The sequence below is a fragment of the Loxodonta africana genome, chromosome 2 (genome assembly GCF_030014295.1).
Source record: "Loxodonta africana isolate mLoxAfr1 chromosome 2, mLoxAfr1.hap2, whole genome shotgun sequence".
NCBI lineage: Eukaryota > Metazoa > Chordata > Mammalia > Proboscidea > Elephantidae > Loxodonta > Loxodonta africana.
Window position 1 is genome coordinate 146,302,795 of NC_087343.1, and position 12,530 is coordinate 146,315,324.

Consider the following 12,530-nt stretch of genomic DNA (forward strand, 5'->3'; position numbering starts at 1 on the left):
ATATGTTTTAATATTGTGTATAGTACATATCTAATGATAAGATTAAAAAAAAAAAAGACAGTCTGCTATGGATTGAATTGTGTCCCCCAAAAATGTGCGTTAATTTGGCTAATCCTTGATTCCCAGTATTGTGTGATTATCCACCATTTTGTCATCGGATGTGATTTGCCTATGTGTTGTAAATCTCATCTCTATGATATTAACGTAGTTAGATTAGTGGCAGTTACGTTAACAAGGCAGGACTCAATCTGCAAGGTCAGGTTGTACCTCAAGTCAATGTCTTTTGAAGTATAAAAGAGAGAAGCAGAGAGACGGGGTGACCTCATACTACCAAGAAAACAGTGCTAGGAACAGAGCATGTTCTTTGGATCCAGGGTCCCTGTGCCAAGAAGTTCCTCAACCTGGGAAGATTGAGAACAAGGACCTTCCCCTAGAGCCAACAGAAACAGAAAGCCTTCCTCTGGAGCTGGTACCCTGAATTCAGACTTCTAGCCTCCTAGACTGTGAGAGAATAAATTTCTGTGTGAAAGCCATCCACTTGTGGTATTTCAGTTATAGGAGCACTAGATAACTAACACAAAATTTGGTACTAGGAGTGGAGTCCTGCTCTAACAGGTACCTAAAATGCGGAAGAAGTTTTGAAACTGTGAATAGATAGAGGCTGGAAGAGTTTTAAAGTGCCTCATAGTAAAAGCCTAGATTGCCTTGAAGAGGCTGTTGGTGGAATTATGGACATCAAAGGCAGTTCCGGTGAGGACTCAGTAGGAAGTGAGAAAAACCGTTAATAATAGAGATGGCACAGGTGGTGAAAAGCAGCAGCAGAGTACTGGCAACAGCAGAAGCAGGAGACCAGCTTGAGATGAAGCTGGAGCCAACCCATGGAGCAAGAGCATTGAGTGCCTTTGGCAGGAGGCTTCCTGGTGGAGTGAGGTGCCTCTGAGCACTTATTGGCGGAGCTAGGCTTGCCAACCTACAAAGCAAGAGAACTGAGTGCTTTCCGGCCAAAGTTTACTGGCAGAGTAGGGTGCCTCCAGACACTTATCAGTGCAGCTAAAGAGCTCTGGAACACTTGCCTCAAAAGGGCAGACACAGGCGGTAAGACTCAAACAGCTGAGAAGCAGAAGCTGAAGAGACAAGCAACACAGGAAGCCAAGCTGCCTCGGTCTCAAAGAATATGGCCGCAACTGCTGGGGTCTCAAAGGATGGACCCATAGCCTCTGGAGTTTCTAAGGGTGGAGTTGCCTCTCAGATGGACTAGGAGAATGGTGCACCTAAAGTGGAGGAAACAGAGTTGCCATTCCAGTGGGCCTGGAACGCAAAGCTGAAGCCCAGGGCCAAGGGCCCTCCACTCAGAATCTGGAGAGCGTGGTTAATACCTACAGTTTGGAGGGCAGGGCCATTGTCTGAATGGCCTCAGAGAACAGAGGATTATTTTCAAGCCTTGAGAGCTAATGTAATGTGTTCTGCTGACTTGCTTGGTGCCTGTTATCCCTTCTTTCCCTCCAATTTCTTCCATTTGTGATGGAAATGTCTAGCTTGTGCCTGTTCCACTATTATACTTTGGAAGCAGATAACTTGTATTCTAGATTTCACAGAAGAGGAATTTTTGGGTTTTGGACTTGGAGTTGATTTAAGACTTTTACTATGACATGATGGGGTGAATATGTTTTACATGTGGCAAGGATGTGAATTTTGGGGGGTCAAAGTGTGGAATGTTATGGATTAATTGTATCACCCAAAAATGTGCGTCGATTTGGCTAGTCCATGATTCCCAGTATTGTGTGAATATCTACCATTTTGTCATCTGATGTGATTTTCCTGTGTTTTGTTAATGAGGTGGAATTAGTGGCTGTTATGTTAACAAGGCAAGACTCAAACTACAAGATTAGGTTTTGTTTTAAGTCAATTTCTTTTGAGATATAAAAGACAAACAAGCAGAGAGACAGGGGGACTTCATACCACCAAGAAAGGAGTGCTAGGAGCACAGTGTGTCCTTTGGACCTGGGGTCCCTGTGCTGAGAAGCTCCTTGACCAGTGAAGATTGATGACAAGGACTTTCCCCCAGAGCCGACAGGGAAAGAAAGTCTTCCCCTGGGGCTGCCACCCTGAATTCGGACTTCTAGCCTCTTAGACTGTAAGAATAATTTCTGTTTGTTAAAGCCATCCATTTGTGGTATTTCCATTATAGGAGCACTATATAACTAAGACACAGTCGTAAGTGCAGTTTGTCATAACTTGAATACATCATAAATCAGGGACTACCTGAATTACGTTGTTCAAATCCATATTCATAATTTTTTTTCTTTTTGTCAGCTTGATTTTTAAGTTACTGAAAAAACATAAGTGTTAAAAATTTCACACTATGATAATGGATTTGTCAGGTTTTCCTTGGGGTTCACTATATTTACGTTTTCTATATTTTGAAGGTACGTTATTAGATGCAACAATTTCATAGCTATTATCCTTTCTTGGTGAATTAAAAAATTCATCATATGTAGTGTCTCTAAGCCTAGTAAGTTTTTTGCTTTAAATTTTGTTTTACCTAATATTAATATAGCTACATTAACTTTTTTTGTTAGTATTTGCTTGGTATATCTTTTTCCTACATTGATTTTTACTATTTCTGAGCCCAAATATTTATGAATAATAGCAATAGTTAAAATTTCATGCCTTACGTTTTTGAAAATGTTTGTATTTTAATTGGAGCCTAGATCATTTATAGAGCCCACAGTTAAATGCATGACCAACTGGGTAAAGTGAGGCCAGGGAAAAGAGTCCTAGACTAGGCAGCAGGCAGGAGACCTGGATTCTAGAGCCGGATCAGCCCTTTTGGCCATAGCCATTCCCCATCTTGGCTGCAGTATTCCCACCTATGAAAAGGTGGCCTTAGAGCTCCTTGTTCTCTGCAAGCTTCATGGCTTTTGTTTTTTAATTTTATTGCAGTAAAATATACATAAAATTTGCCATCTTAAACATTCTTAAGCGTACAATTCAGTGACATTAATTACATTTGTGTTGTGTAACCATCACCACTATTCATTCCCAAATGCTTTACATCACCCTAAACAGAAACTCAGTACCTTTTAAGCCATAACTCCCCATTTCCTCCTCCCCCAGCCTTTGGTAATCACTAATAAACTTTTGTTTCCATGCCCCTGCTTATGCTAGATATTTCATATAAGTAGGATTATACAATGTTTTTCTTTTTGGGTCTAATTTATTCACTCTTCACAATGTTTTTAAGGTTCACCCGTATATAGCATGTATCAGAACTTTATTTCTCTTCACAGCTGAATAATATTCTATTGTATGTGTATACTACATGTTGTTTATCTATTCATTTATTGATGGAAAATTGGGATGTTTCCATCTTTTGGCTGTTGTGAAGAATGCTGCAACGAACACTGGTGTACAAGTATTTTGAGTTCCTGCTTTCAAATCTTTTGGTTATGTGCCAGAGTGGAACTGTGCATGTGGTGAAATGAGTTCCTTTAGTCCTGGTTCTTTAGAAAAATAGCTAGGGAGTTTTTTGTTTGTTTGTTTGTTTGTTTTTTTTTCCTGTAAGCCCTAAAGCATTACGTTTGCCCTAATTCTTTGTTGAAGCAACCTGGTAGGAGGCAGGGCCCCAGGATTTTTTCTACCCCAGAGGGTTTGTTACTTTTGTCCAGGTTGACATTTCCTGAGTAAGCTGTAAACTACTTGATGGTTTGATATTTTTTTGTCTAGTCCTGGGCTGCATTCTGCCTTGTGACTGGTCTATTTTACACACCTTGCAAAGATCAGTTGATTTATTTTGCAAACTGAGTGACGAGATACACGGAGGGGATTGGTCAGTTCATGGTCCTGCTGGGAGGGCCATGCCTTAAAATTGATAAGGAGTTTGCTTATATAAGCCAACCTCACAGAGGTTTTTTTTTAGAAGCAAGGAGAGAGGAGAGAAGAAGCTGAGAGAGGGGAAGCAAAGAACCCCCTAAAAGAGGTGTAACATGGGTCAAGGGCTGTAACACTGAAGACAGCAAGTGGCCCGGAAGGGGCCCTGTGGCAGTGCTAGCAGTAAAAGGCACAGAAGGGACCCTGCAGCAGTCAGTGGTGTTGGAAGAAACCTGTTGCTACGAAAGCAGCTGAGAATGCTGTACAAACTGGTACACTGCCTATGAGCTAGGCCAGTTAGCAGCAGAGTGGCCAAAGGCAGCATGGGTGCCAAGCTGGTCTGCCTTTGGCAGCAGCAGATGCCATGGCTATGCTGAAAGATGTAACCCTAAGGCTGAGAGGGGGCCAGGCCTGAGGGCCAAGAGGAGGCAGAGAGGAAGCCTTCCCTGAGGGGGCCAATAAGGAGCGTGCATGGTCAAGAGGGGGTATGGGTGTGCAGAGGCAAGAGAGGGTATCCATGGCTGAGAGGACAGTCCGCCGCTTGCATGGCTGGAAGGCCTGCCTGCTTGTATGGCCAAGAGAAGTTGAGAGAGCTGTCCTGCAATGAAGAAGGGATGGATGTGCTCTCTGCTTCGGAGGAGCCTTTCGGATCTTGCCTATGTGTTTCCTGATCCTGATCCTTAGTTGTAGGCTGTTACTTCCTAAATAAACCACTTCACTGTAAGTATAATTCATGAGTTCTTATGGCCATTGCAACAACTTATCAAACCAGTTGAGAAGTATAGAGTGCCATGGGGGGAACAGCTGGTGCCAAAAATGGTGAAGAAATTGGAGAACGGAGGTTTATCTGACCTCACCTCATAGGAACCAGCTTTGTGCTGTTCCTGATTCTTCTCCCTCATGAAATTAGACCATTCCTTATGGTGTTAGATTACACTGGGTCGTATGGTAGCACTGTTTAACATTTTGAGGAACTGCCAGACTTTTCCAAGCAACCGCAGCATTTTATATCACCACCAGCCATGAATGAGGGTTCCAATTCCCTCACATCCTCACCAACACTTGTTATTTTTTACTATTGTGATAATAGCCATCCTGGTGGGTGTTAAGTGGTATCATATTGTGGTTTTGTTTTGCATTTCCCTAATGACTAATAGCATTGAGTATCTTTTCATGTGCTTATTGCCCATGTGCTTATTCATGTGCTTATTTCTTCTTCGGAGAAATTTTTTTTAATATTACTGATATGTTTGAATTTATTTCTGCCATTTTATTTTGTGCTGTATTTTTTTTTTCTATATTCTTGTTTTCTAATTTCTTCCCTTCTTTTGGAAAACAAAATATAACAAGATGAAAGTTTATGTGTCACATAAACAAAGTCAAAAGACAGGTGGTCCGGCATTGGTTTTGCACTGTTAATCATCAAGGATCAAGGATCCATCTGTCTTGCTCCTCCACCTTTCGCGTGCTACCTTATGGTCTAAAATGGCCAACTGAGCTCCAGTCTTCATACTTTTATTCTAGCCAGAAGAAAAAAGCAAATAAGAGAATAGCCCTCCCTTTAAGGACACTCGCCCATAAGATGCAAATGACACTTCCCTTACATCCTATTGGCTTGAATTTACTAACATGACCAAACTGTATAGAAAAAAAAAAAAAAAAAGCTAGGAAAATTCATTTTTATTCCAGGAATTCATGTGATCAGTTAAAAACCAGCTGTTTTATTACAAAATAAGTGGAGAACTGATATAGGGAAACAACTATTAATCTGCCAAAATATCTAGGTTTATAATAATTTTCTCTTGTGCTTTGGAAGATATTGTTCCACTGTCTTCTGACTTGCATGGTTAATGTTGAGAAGTCAGCTGTCCTTTTACCTATCATTCATGCATAATGATTTGTCTTTTTCTCTGACTGTTTTCAATTTCTTCACTTCCTTGACATTCTTTATTTTCATGAAGTTGTGTCTGGGCTTCGTTTTGGTTATTCTCCTTAGGATCCACTGATATTTGTGAATCTGAGGATTCTTCTCTTTCATCAATTCTGGATAATTCTTCTCTTTCATCAATTCTCCTGGTGCAGTGGTTAACAGCTACAGCTGCTAAACAAAAGTTTGGCAGTTTAAATCCACCTGCCACTCCTTAGAAACCCTATGGGGGAGGCGGAGCCAAGATGGCAGAATAGACAGATGCTTCCGGCAAGCCCTCTTTACAACAAAGACCAAAAAAAACAAGTAAAACAAGTATATTTGTGACAAGCTGGGAGTCCTGAGCTTCAAAGGCAAGCTTAGAAGATGAACTGAGGGGCAGGGGGAGGAAGACACCATTCACAACCGGAGAGGAGTTACCGGACCTGAATTGCAGGGAGCCCTCAGGCACCATTCCTGGAACGGCGGCGGCAGGCTGGTACTACCATTAGGCTGCAGTTTCCGCAGGGAGAAGCAGCCAGCCACACAGCCTACTCACACCTCCTGAACCTGAGGAGAAGGGCGCTTTTGGCAAAAGCTAAGTACTTGCGTATATTTTACCGTGCCCCCCAATCCCCCAACCCAGCTTCAGTGGCTGAATTCCCTGGGCCTGAGATAGGCCCTGCTGAACACCTAGAGCCATCCTCCCAGCCTTGGGGAAGGAAAAAATTTGCAACTGGGGGAAAAGATAATTTGCAAGCTCCACTAACCAGGGAACTCGGGAGAGAAGCGGCTCCTGTCCAGGCATAAACCGTCCATGGACTTTGAGGACCTTTCCCTTCTGCGTGGACCTGTGTGGGCCTATTTCAGGAGACTAGGCCCTTGTTGGCAAACTCCAACCATTTCAGCTGTGCGGTGGAAAGATGGGTGTTTAATGTTTGATATTGCTTTGCCTATTAAACAAGGTCCTCACCTACCCACATCAGGGACCTAATGACTGGTAGCTCCACTCAGGTCACCCACCCACCTGCGACAGAGGTCCAAAGATAACTGGTACCACCAAGTCCTTACAACCAAAAATTTTGGGTGCCGGTCTGTCTGCAGAGCCCATGCACTTTCACACTCTAGGGAATAGGGACACACATTCCTCAGAGACACTCGGGGGTCATTTCTCAGCCCCTTGCCTTGTTCAGAGCATGACCACCTGCTGCAGTCAGATACTGGTATATGCACCAATCACCCCTGCCCCTCTAAGACTGTAGGACAGAGTCTGTACCACACACTTGATGATCAGCTACCTGGAAACCTGAGCTGAATTCATACAAGAAAACTGAATGGACTCCTAGACCGATATACCTGATAAGAGCTCTAGCCATCTGGGCACAGGACACCAGAGCTCCAAAGGTGAAAATAATCAAGCTAGCTCACTCAAGCAACCCATCAGGGTATACCAAAACAAAACAAAGCAAGAAGCTACAACACAGTAAGCAAGCATAAACTAATACAATAACTTATAGATGGCTCAGAGACAACAGTCAATATCAAGTCACATAAAGACACAAACCATGATCACCTCAACAGGCTCTCAAAACAAAGAATCCAGGGATCTTCTAGATGAAAGTGCATTCCTGGAATTATCAGAGCCAGAATACAAAAGTTTGATATACAGAACTCTTCAAGACATCAGGAAGGAAATGACACAATATGCAGAACAAGCCAAGGAACACATAGATAAAGCAAATGAAGAAATTAGAAAGATTATTCAGGAACATAATGAAAAGTTTAATAAGCTGGAAAAATCCATAGACAGACACCAATCAGAAATTCAGAAGATTAACAATATAATTACAGAAGTAGACAACTCAATAGAAAGTCAGAGGAGCAGAATTGAGCAAGTAGAAGCTAGAATTTCTGAACTCAAAGATAAATCACTTGGCACTAATATATTTGAAGAAAAATCAAATAAAAGAATTTTAAAAAATGAAGAAACCTTAAGAATAATGTGGGACTCTATCAAGAGAAATAACCTACGAGTGATTGGAGTACCAGAACAGGAAGGGATAACAGAAAATACAGAGAGAATTGCTGAAGATTTATTGGGAGAAAACGTCCCTGATATCGTGAAAGATGAGAAGATATCTATCCAAGATGCTCATCGAACTCCACATGAGGTAGATCTTAAAAGAAAGTCACCAAGGCATAGTATAATCAAACTTGCCAAAACAAACGATAAAGAGAGAATTATAAAAGCAGCAAGGGATAAACGAAAAGTCACCTACAAAGGAGAGCCAATAAGAATAAACTCGGACTACTCGACAGAACCATGCAGGCAAGAAAGCAATGGGATGACACATTTTAAAAATTGAAGGAATGACATCTCAGACCAGCGCCTGATCTCCAAAATCTACATGATTCTGTCAAAACTCAACCACAAAAAGACAAACAACCCAATCAAGAAGTGGGCAAAGGATATGAACACACACTTCACTAAAGAAGATATTCAGGCAGCCAACAGATACATGAGAAAATGCTCTCGATCATTAGCCATTAGAGAAATGCAAATTAAAACTACGATGAGATTCCATCTCACACCAGCAAGGCTGGCATTAATCCAAAAAACACAAAATAATAAATGCTGGAGACGCTGCGGAGAGATTGGAACTCTTATACACTGCTGGTGGGAATGTAAAATGGTACAACCACTTTGGAAATCTATCTGGCGTTATCTTAAACAGTTAGAAATAGAACTACCATACAACCCAGAAATCCCACTCCTCGGAATATACCCTAGAGAAATAAGAGCCTTCACACAAACAGATATATGCACACCTATGTTTATTGCAGCTCTGTTTACAATAGCAAAAAGCTGGAAGCAACCAAGGTGTCCATCAACGGATGAATGGGTAAATAAATTGTGGTATATTCACACAATGGAATACTACGCATCAATAAAGAACAGTGACGAATCTGTGAAACATTTCATAACATGGAGGAACCTGGAAGGCATTATGCTGAGCGAAATTAGTCAGAGGCAAAAGGACAAATATTGTATAAGACCACTATTATAAGATCTTGAGAAACAGTAAAAACTGAGAAGAACACATACTTTTGTGGTTATGAAGGGGGGAGGGAGGGAGGGAGGGAGAGGGTTTTTTATTGATTAATCAGTAGATAAGAACTGCTTTAGGTGAAGGGAAAGACAACACTCAATACATGGAAGGTCAGCTCAAATGGACTGGACCAAAAGCAAAGAAGTTTCCGGGATAAAATGAATGCTTCAAAGGTCAGCGGAGCAGGGGCGGGGGTCTGGGGAACATGGTTTGAGGGGACTTCTAAGTCAATTGGCAAAATAATTCTATTATGAAAACATTCTGCATCCCACTTTGAAATGTGGCGTCTGGGGTCTTAAATGCTAACAAGCGGCCATCTAAGATGCATCAATTGGTCTCAACCCACCAGGAGCAAAGGAAAATGAAGAACACCAAGGTCACACGACAACTAGGAGCCCAAGAGACAGCAAGGGCCACATGAACCAGAGACTTACATTATCCTGAGACCAGAAGAACTAGTTGGTGCCCAGCCACAATCGATGACTGCCCTGACAGGGAGCACAACAGAGAACTCCTGAGGGAGCAGGAGATCAGTGGGATGCAGACCCCAAATTCTCATAAAAAGACCATACTTAATGGTCTGACTGAGACTGGAGGAATCCTGGCGGCCATGCTCCCCAGACCTTCAGTCGGCACAGGACAGGAACCATCCCCTAAGACAACTCATCTGACATGAAAGGGACTGGTCAGCGGGTGGGAGAGAGATGCTGATGAAGAGTGAGCTAATTATATCAGATGGACACTTGAGAGTGTGTTGGCAGCTCTTGTCTGGAGGGGGGATGGGAAGATAGAGAGAGAGGGAAGCTGGCAAAATTGTCACGAAAGGAGAGACTGAAAGGGCTGACTCAATAGTGGAAGAGCAGGTGGGAGTACGGAGTAAGATGTATGTAAACTTATATGTGACAAACTGATTGGATTTGTAAACGTTCACTTGAAGCTTAATAAAACTTAATAAAAAAAAAAAATTGAAGGAAATAATTGCCTGCCAAGAATCATATATCCATCTAAACTATCTCTTAAATATGAAGGTGAAATTAAGACATTTCCAGATAAACACAAGTTTAAGGAATTTATAAAAACCAAACCAAAACTACAAGAAATACTAAAGGGAGTTCTTTGGTTAGAAAATCAATAATATCAGATATCGACCCAAGACTAGAACACTGGGAAGAGCAACCAGAAGTCAACCCAGACAGGGAAATCCAAAAAAACAAACCAAGTTTATAAAAAAAAAAAATGCTCCAAACAGAGTAACAGTGATGTTATTATATAAAAGAAGACAACATTAAAATAATAGAGACTAAGAAATGTAACCATACACCTTCCATATGGAGAGAAAGGTATGGCAATACAAAGAATTAAAAATTAGGTTTAAATTTAGAAAAATAGGGGTAGATAATAAGGTAACCACAAAGGAGACAAACTATCCCACTCATCAAAATAAAATACAAGAAAAAATAGAGACTTGGCAGAAACAAAATCAACAACAACAAATATGAGGGAAGGTCAATATACAAAGAAAATCTACTCCACCCAAAAAAAAAAAAAAAACCCAGTGCCGTCAAGTTGATTCCGACTCACAGTGACCCTATAAGAATCTACTCAGCACATAAAATTAAGTGGGAAAAAGAAACTATCAACAACACACAAAAAAAGACATCAAAATGATAGCACTAAATTCATATCTATCCATAATTACCCTGAATGTAAATGAACTAAACACACCAATAAAGAGACAGAGAGTGGCAGAATGGATTAAAAAACAAGATGTCTATATGCTGCCTACAAGAGATACACCTTAGACTTAGAGACACAAACAAACTAAAACTCAAAGGGTAGAAAAAAATATATCAAGCAAACAATAATCAAAAAAGAGCAGGAGTGGCAATATTAATTTCTGACAAAACAGACTTAAAAGTTAAATCCATCAGAAAGGATAAGGAAGGACACTATGTAATGATTAAAGGGACAGTATATCAAGAAGATATAACCGTATTAAATATTTACACACCCAATGGCAGGGCTGCAAGATATATAAAACAAAATCTACCAGCACTGAAAAGTGAGATAGACAGGTCCACAATAATAGTAGGAGACTTCAACACACTACTTTCGGTGAAGGACAGAACATCCAGAAAGAAGCTCAATAAATACACAGAAGATCTAAATGCCACAATCAACCAACCTGACCTCATAGACACAAACAGAACACTCCACTCAGCAGCAGCCAAGTATACTTTCTTTTCTAGTGCGCATGGAACATTCTCTAGAATAGACCACATATTAAGTCATAAAGCAAGCCTTAGCAGAATCCAAAACACTGAAATATTACAAAACATCTTCTCTGATCATAAGGCCATAAAAGTGGAAATCAGTAACAGGAAAAGCAGGGAAAAGAAATCAAACACTTGGAAACTGAACAATAAAAAAACCCTGCTCAAAAAGACTGGATTATAGAAGACATTAAGGATGGAATAAAGAAATTCATAGAATCCAGTGAGAATGAAAATACTTTCTATCAGAACCTTTGGGACACAGCAAAAGCAGTGTTCAGAGACCAATTTATATCAATAAATGTACACATACAAAAGGAAGGGCCAAAATCAAAGAATTATCCCTACAACTTGAACAAATGGAAAGAGAGCAACAAAAGAAACCCACAGGCACCAGAAGAAAACAAATAATAAAAATTAGAGCTGAACTAAATGAAATAGAAAGCAGAAAAACAATTGAAAGAGTTAACAAGACCAAAAGCTGGCTTTTTGAAAAAATCAACAAAATTGATAGGCCACTGGCCAAACTAACAAAAGAAAAACAGGAGAGGAAGCAAATAACCCGATTAAGAAATGAGATGCACAATATTACAACAGACCCAACTGAAATTAAAAGAATCATATTGGATTATTATGAAAAATTGTACTCAAACAAATTAGAAAACCTAGAAGAAATGGATGAATTCCTAGAAACACGCTACCTACCGAAACTAACACTAACAGAGGTCGAACAACTAAATAGACCCATCACAAAGGAAGAAATTGAAAAGGTAATCAAAAAAACTCCCAACAAACAAAAGCCCTGGTCCGGACGGCTTCACTGCAGAGTTCTACGAAACTTTGAGAGAAGAGTTAACACCACTACTACTAAAGGTATTTCAGAGCACAGAAAAGGACGGAATACTCCCAAACTCATTCTATGAAGCCACCATATCTCTGATATCAAAACCAGGTAAAGACACCACAAGAAAAGAAAATTATAGACCTATACCCCTCATGAAAGTGGATGCAAATATCCTCAACAAAATTCTAGCTAGTAGAATTCAACAGCATATCAAAAAAAAAAAATTCATCATGACCAAGTGGGATTCATACCAGGTATGCAGGAATGGTTCACCATTAGAAAAACAATTAATGTAATCCACCACATAAATAAAACAAAAGACAGGAATCACACGATTTTACCAATTGACGCAGAAAAGGCATTTGACAAAGCTCAACACACATTCATGATAAAACCTCTCAGCAAAATAGGAATAGAAGGAAAATTCCACAACATAATGAAGGGCATTTATATAAAGCCAACAGTCAATATCACCCTAAATGGAGACAGCCTGAAAGCATTCCCACTGAGATCGGGAACCAGACAAG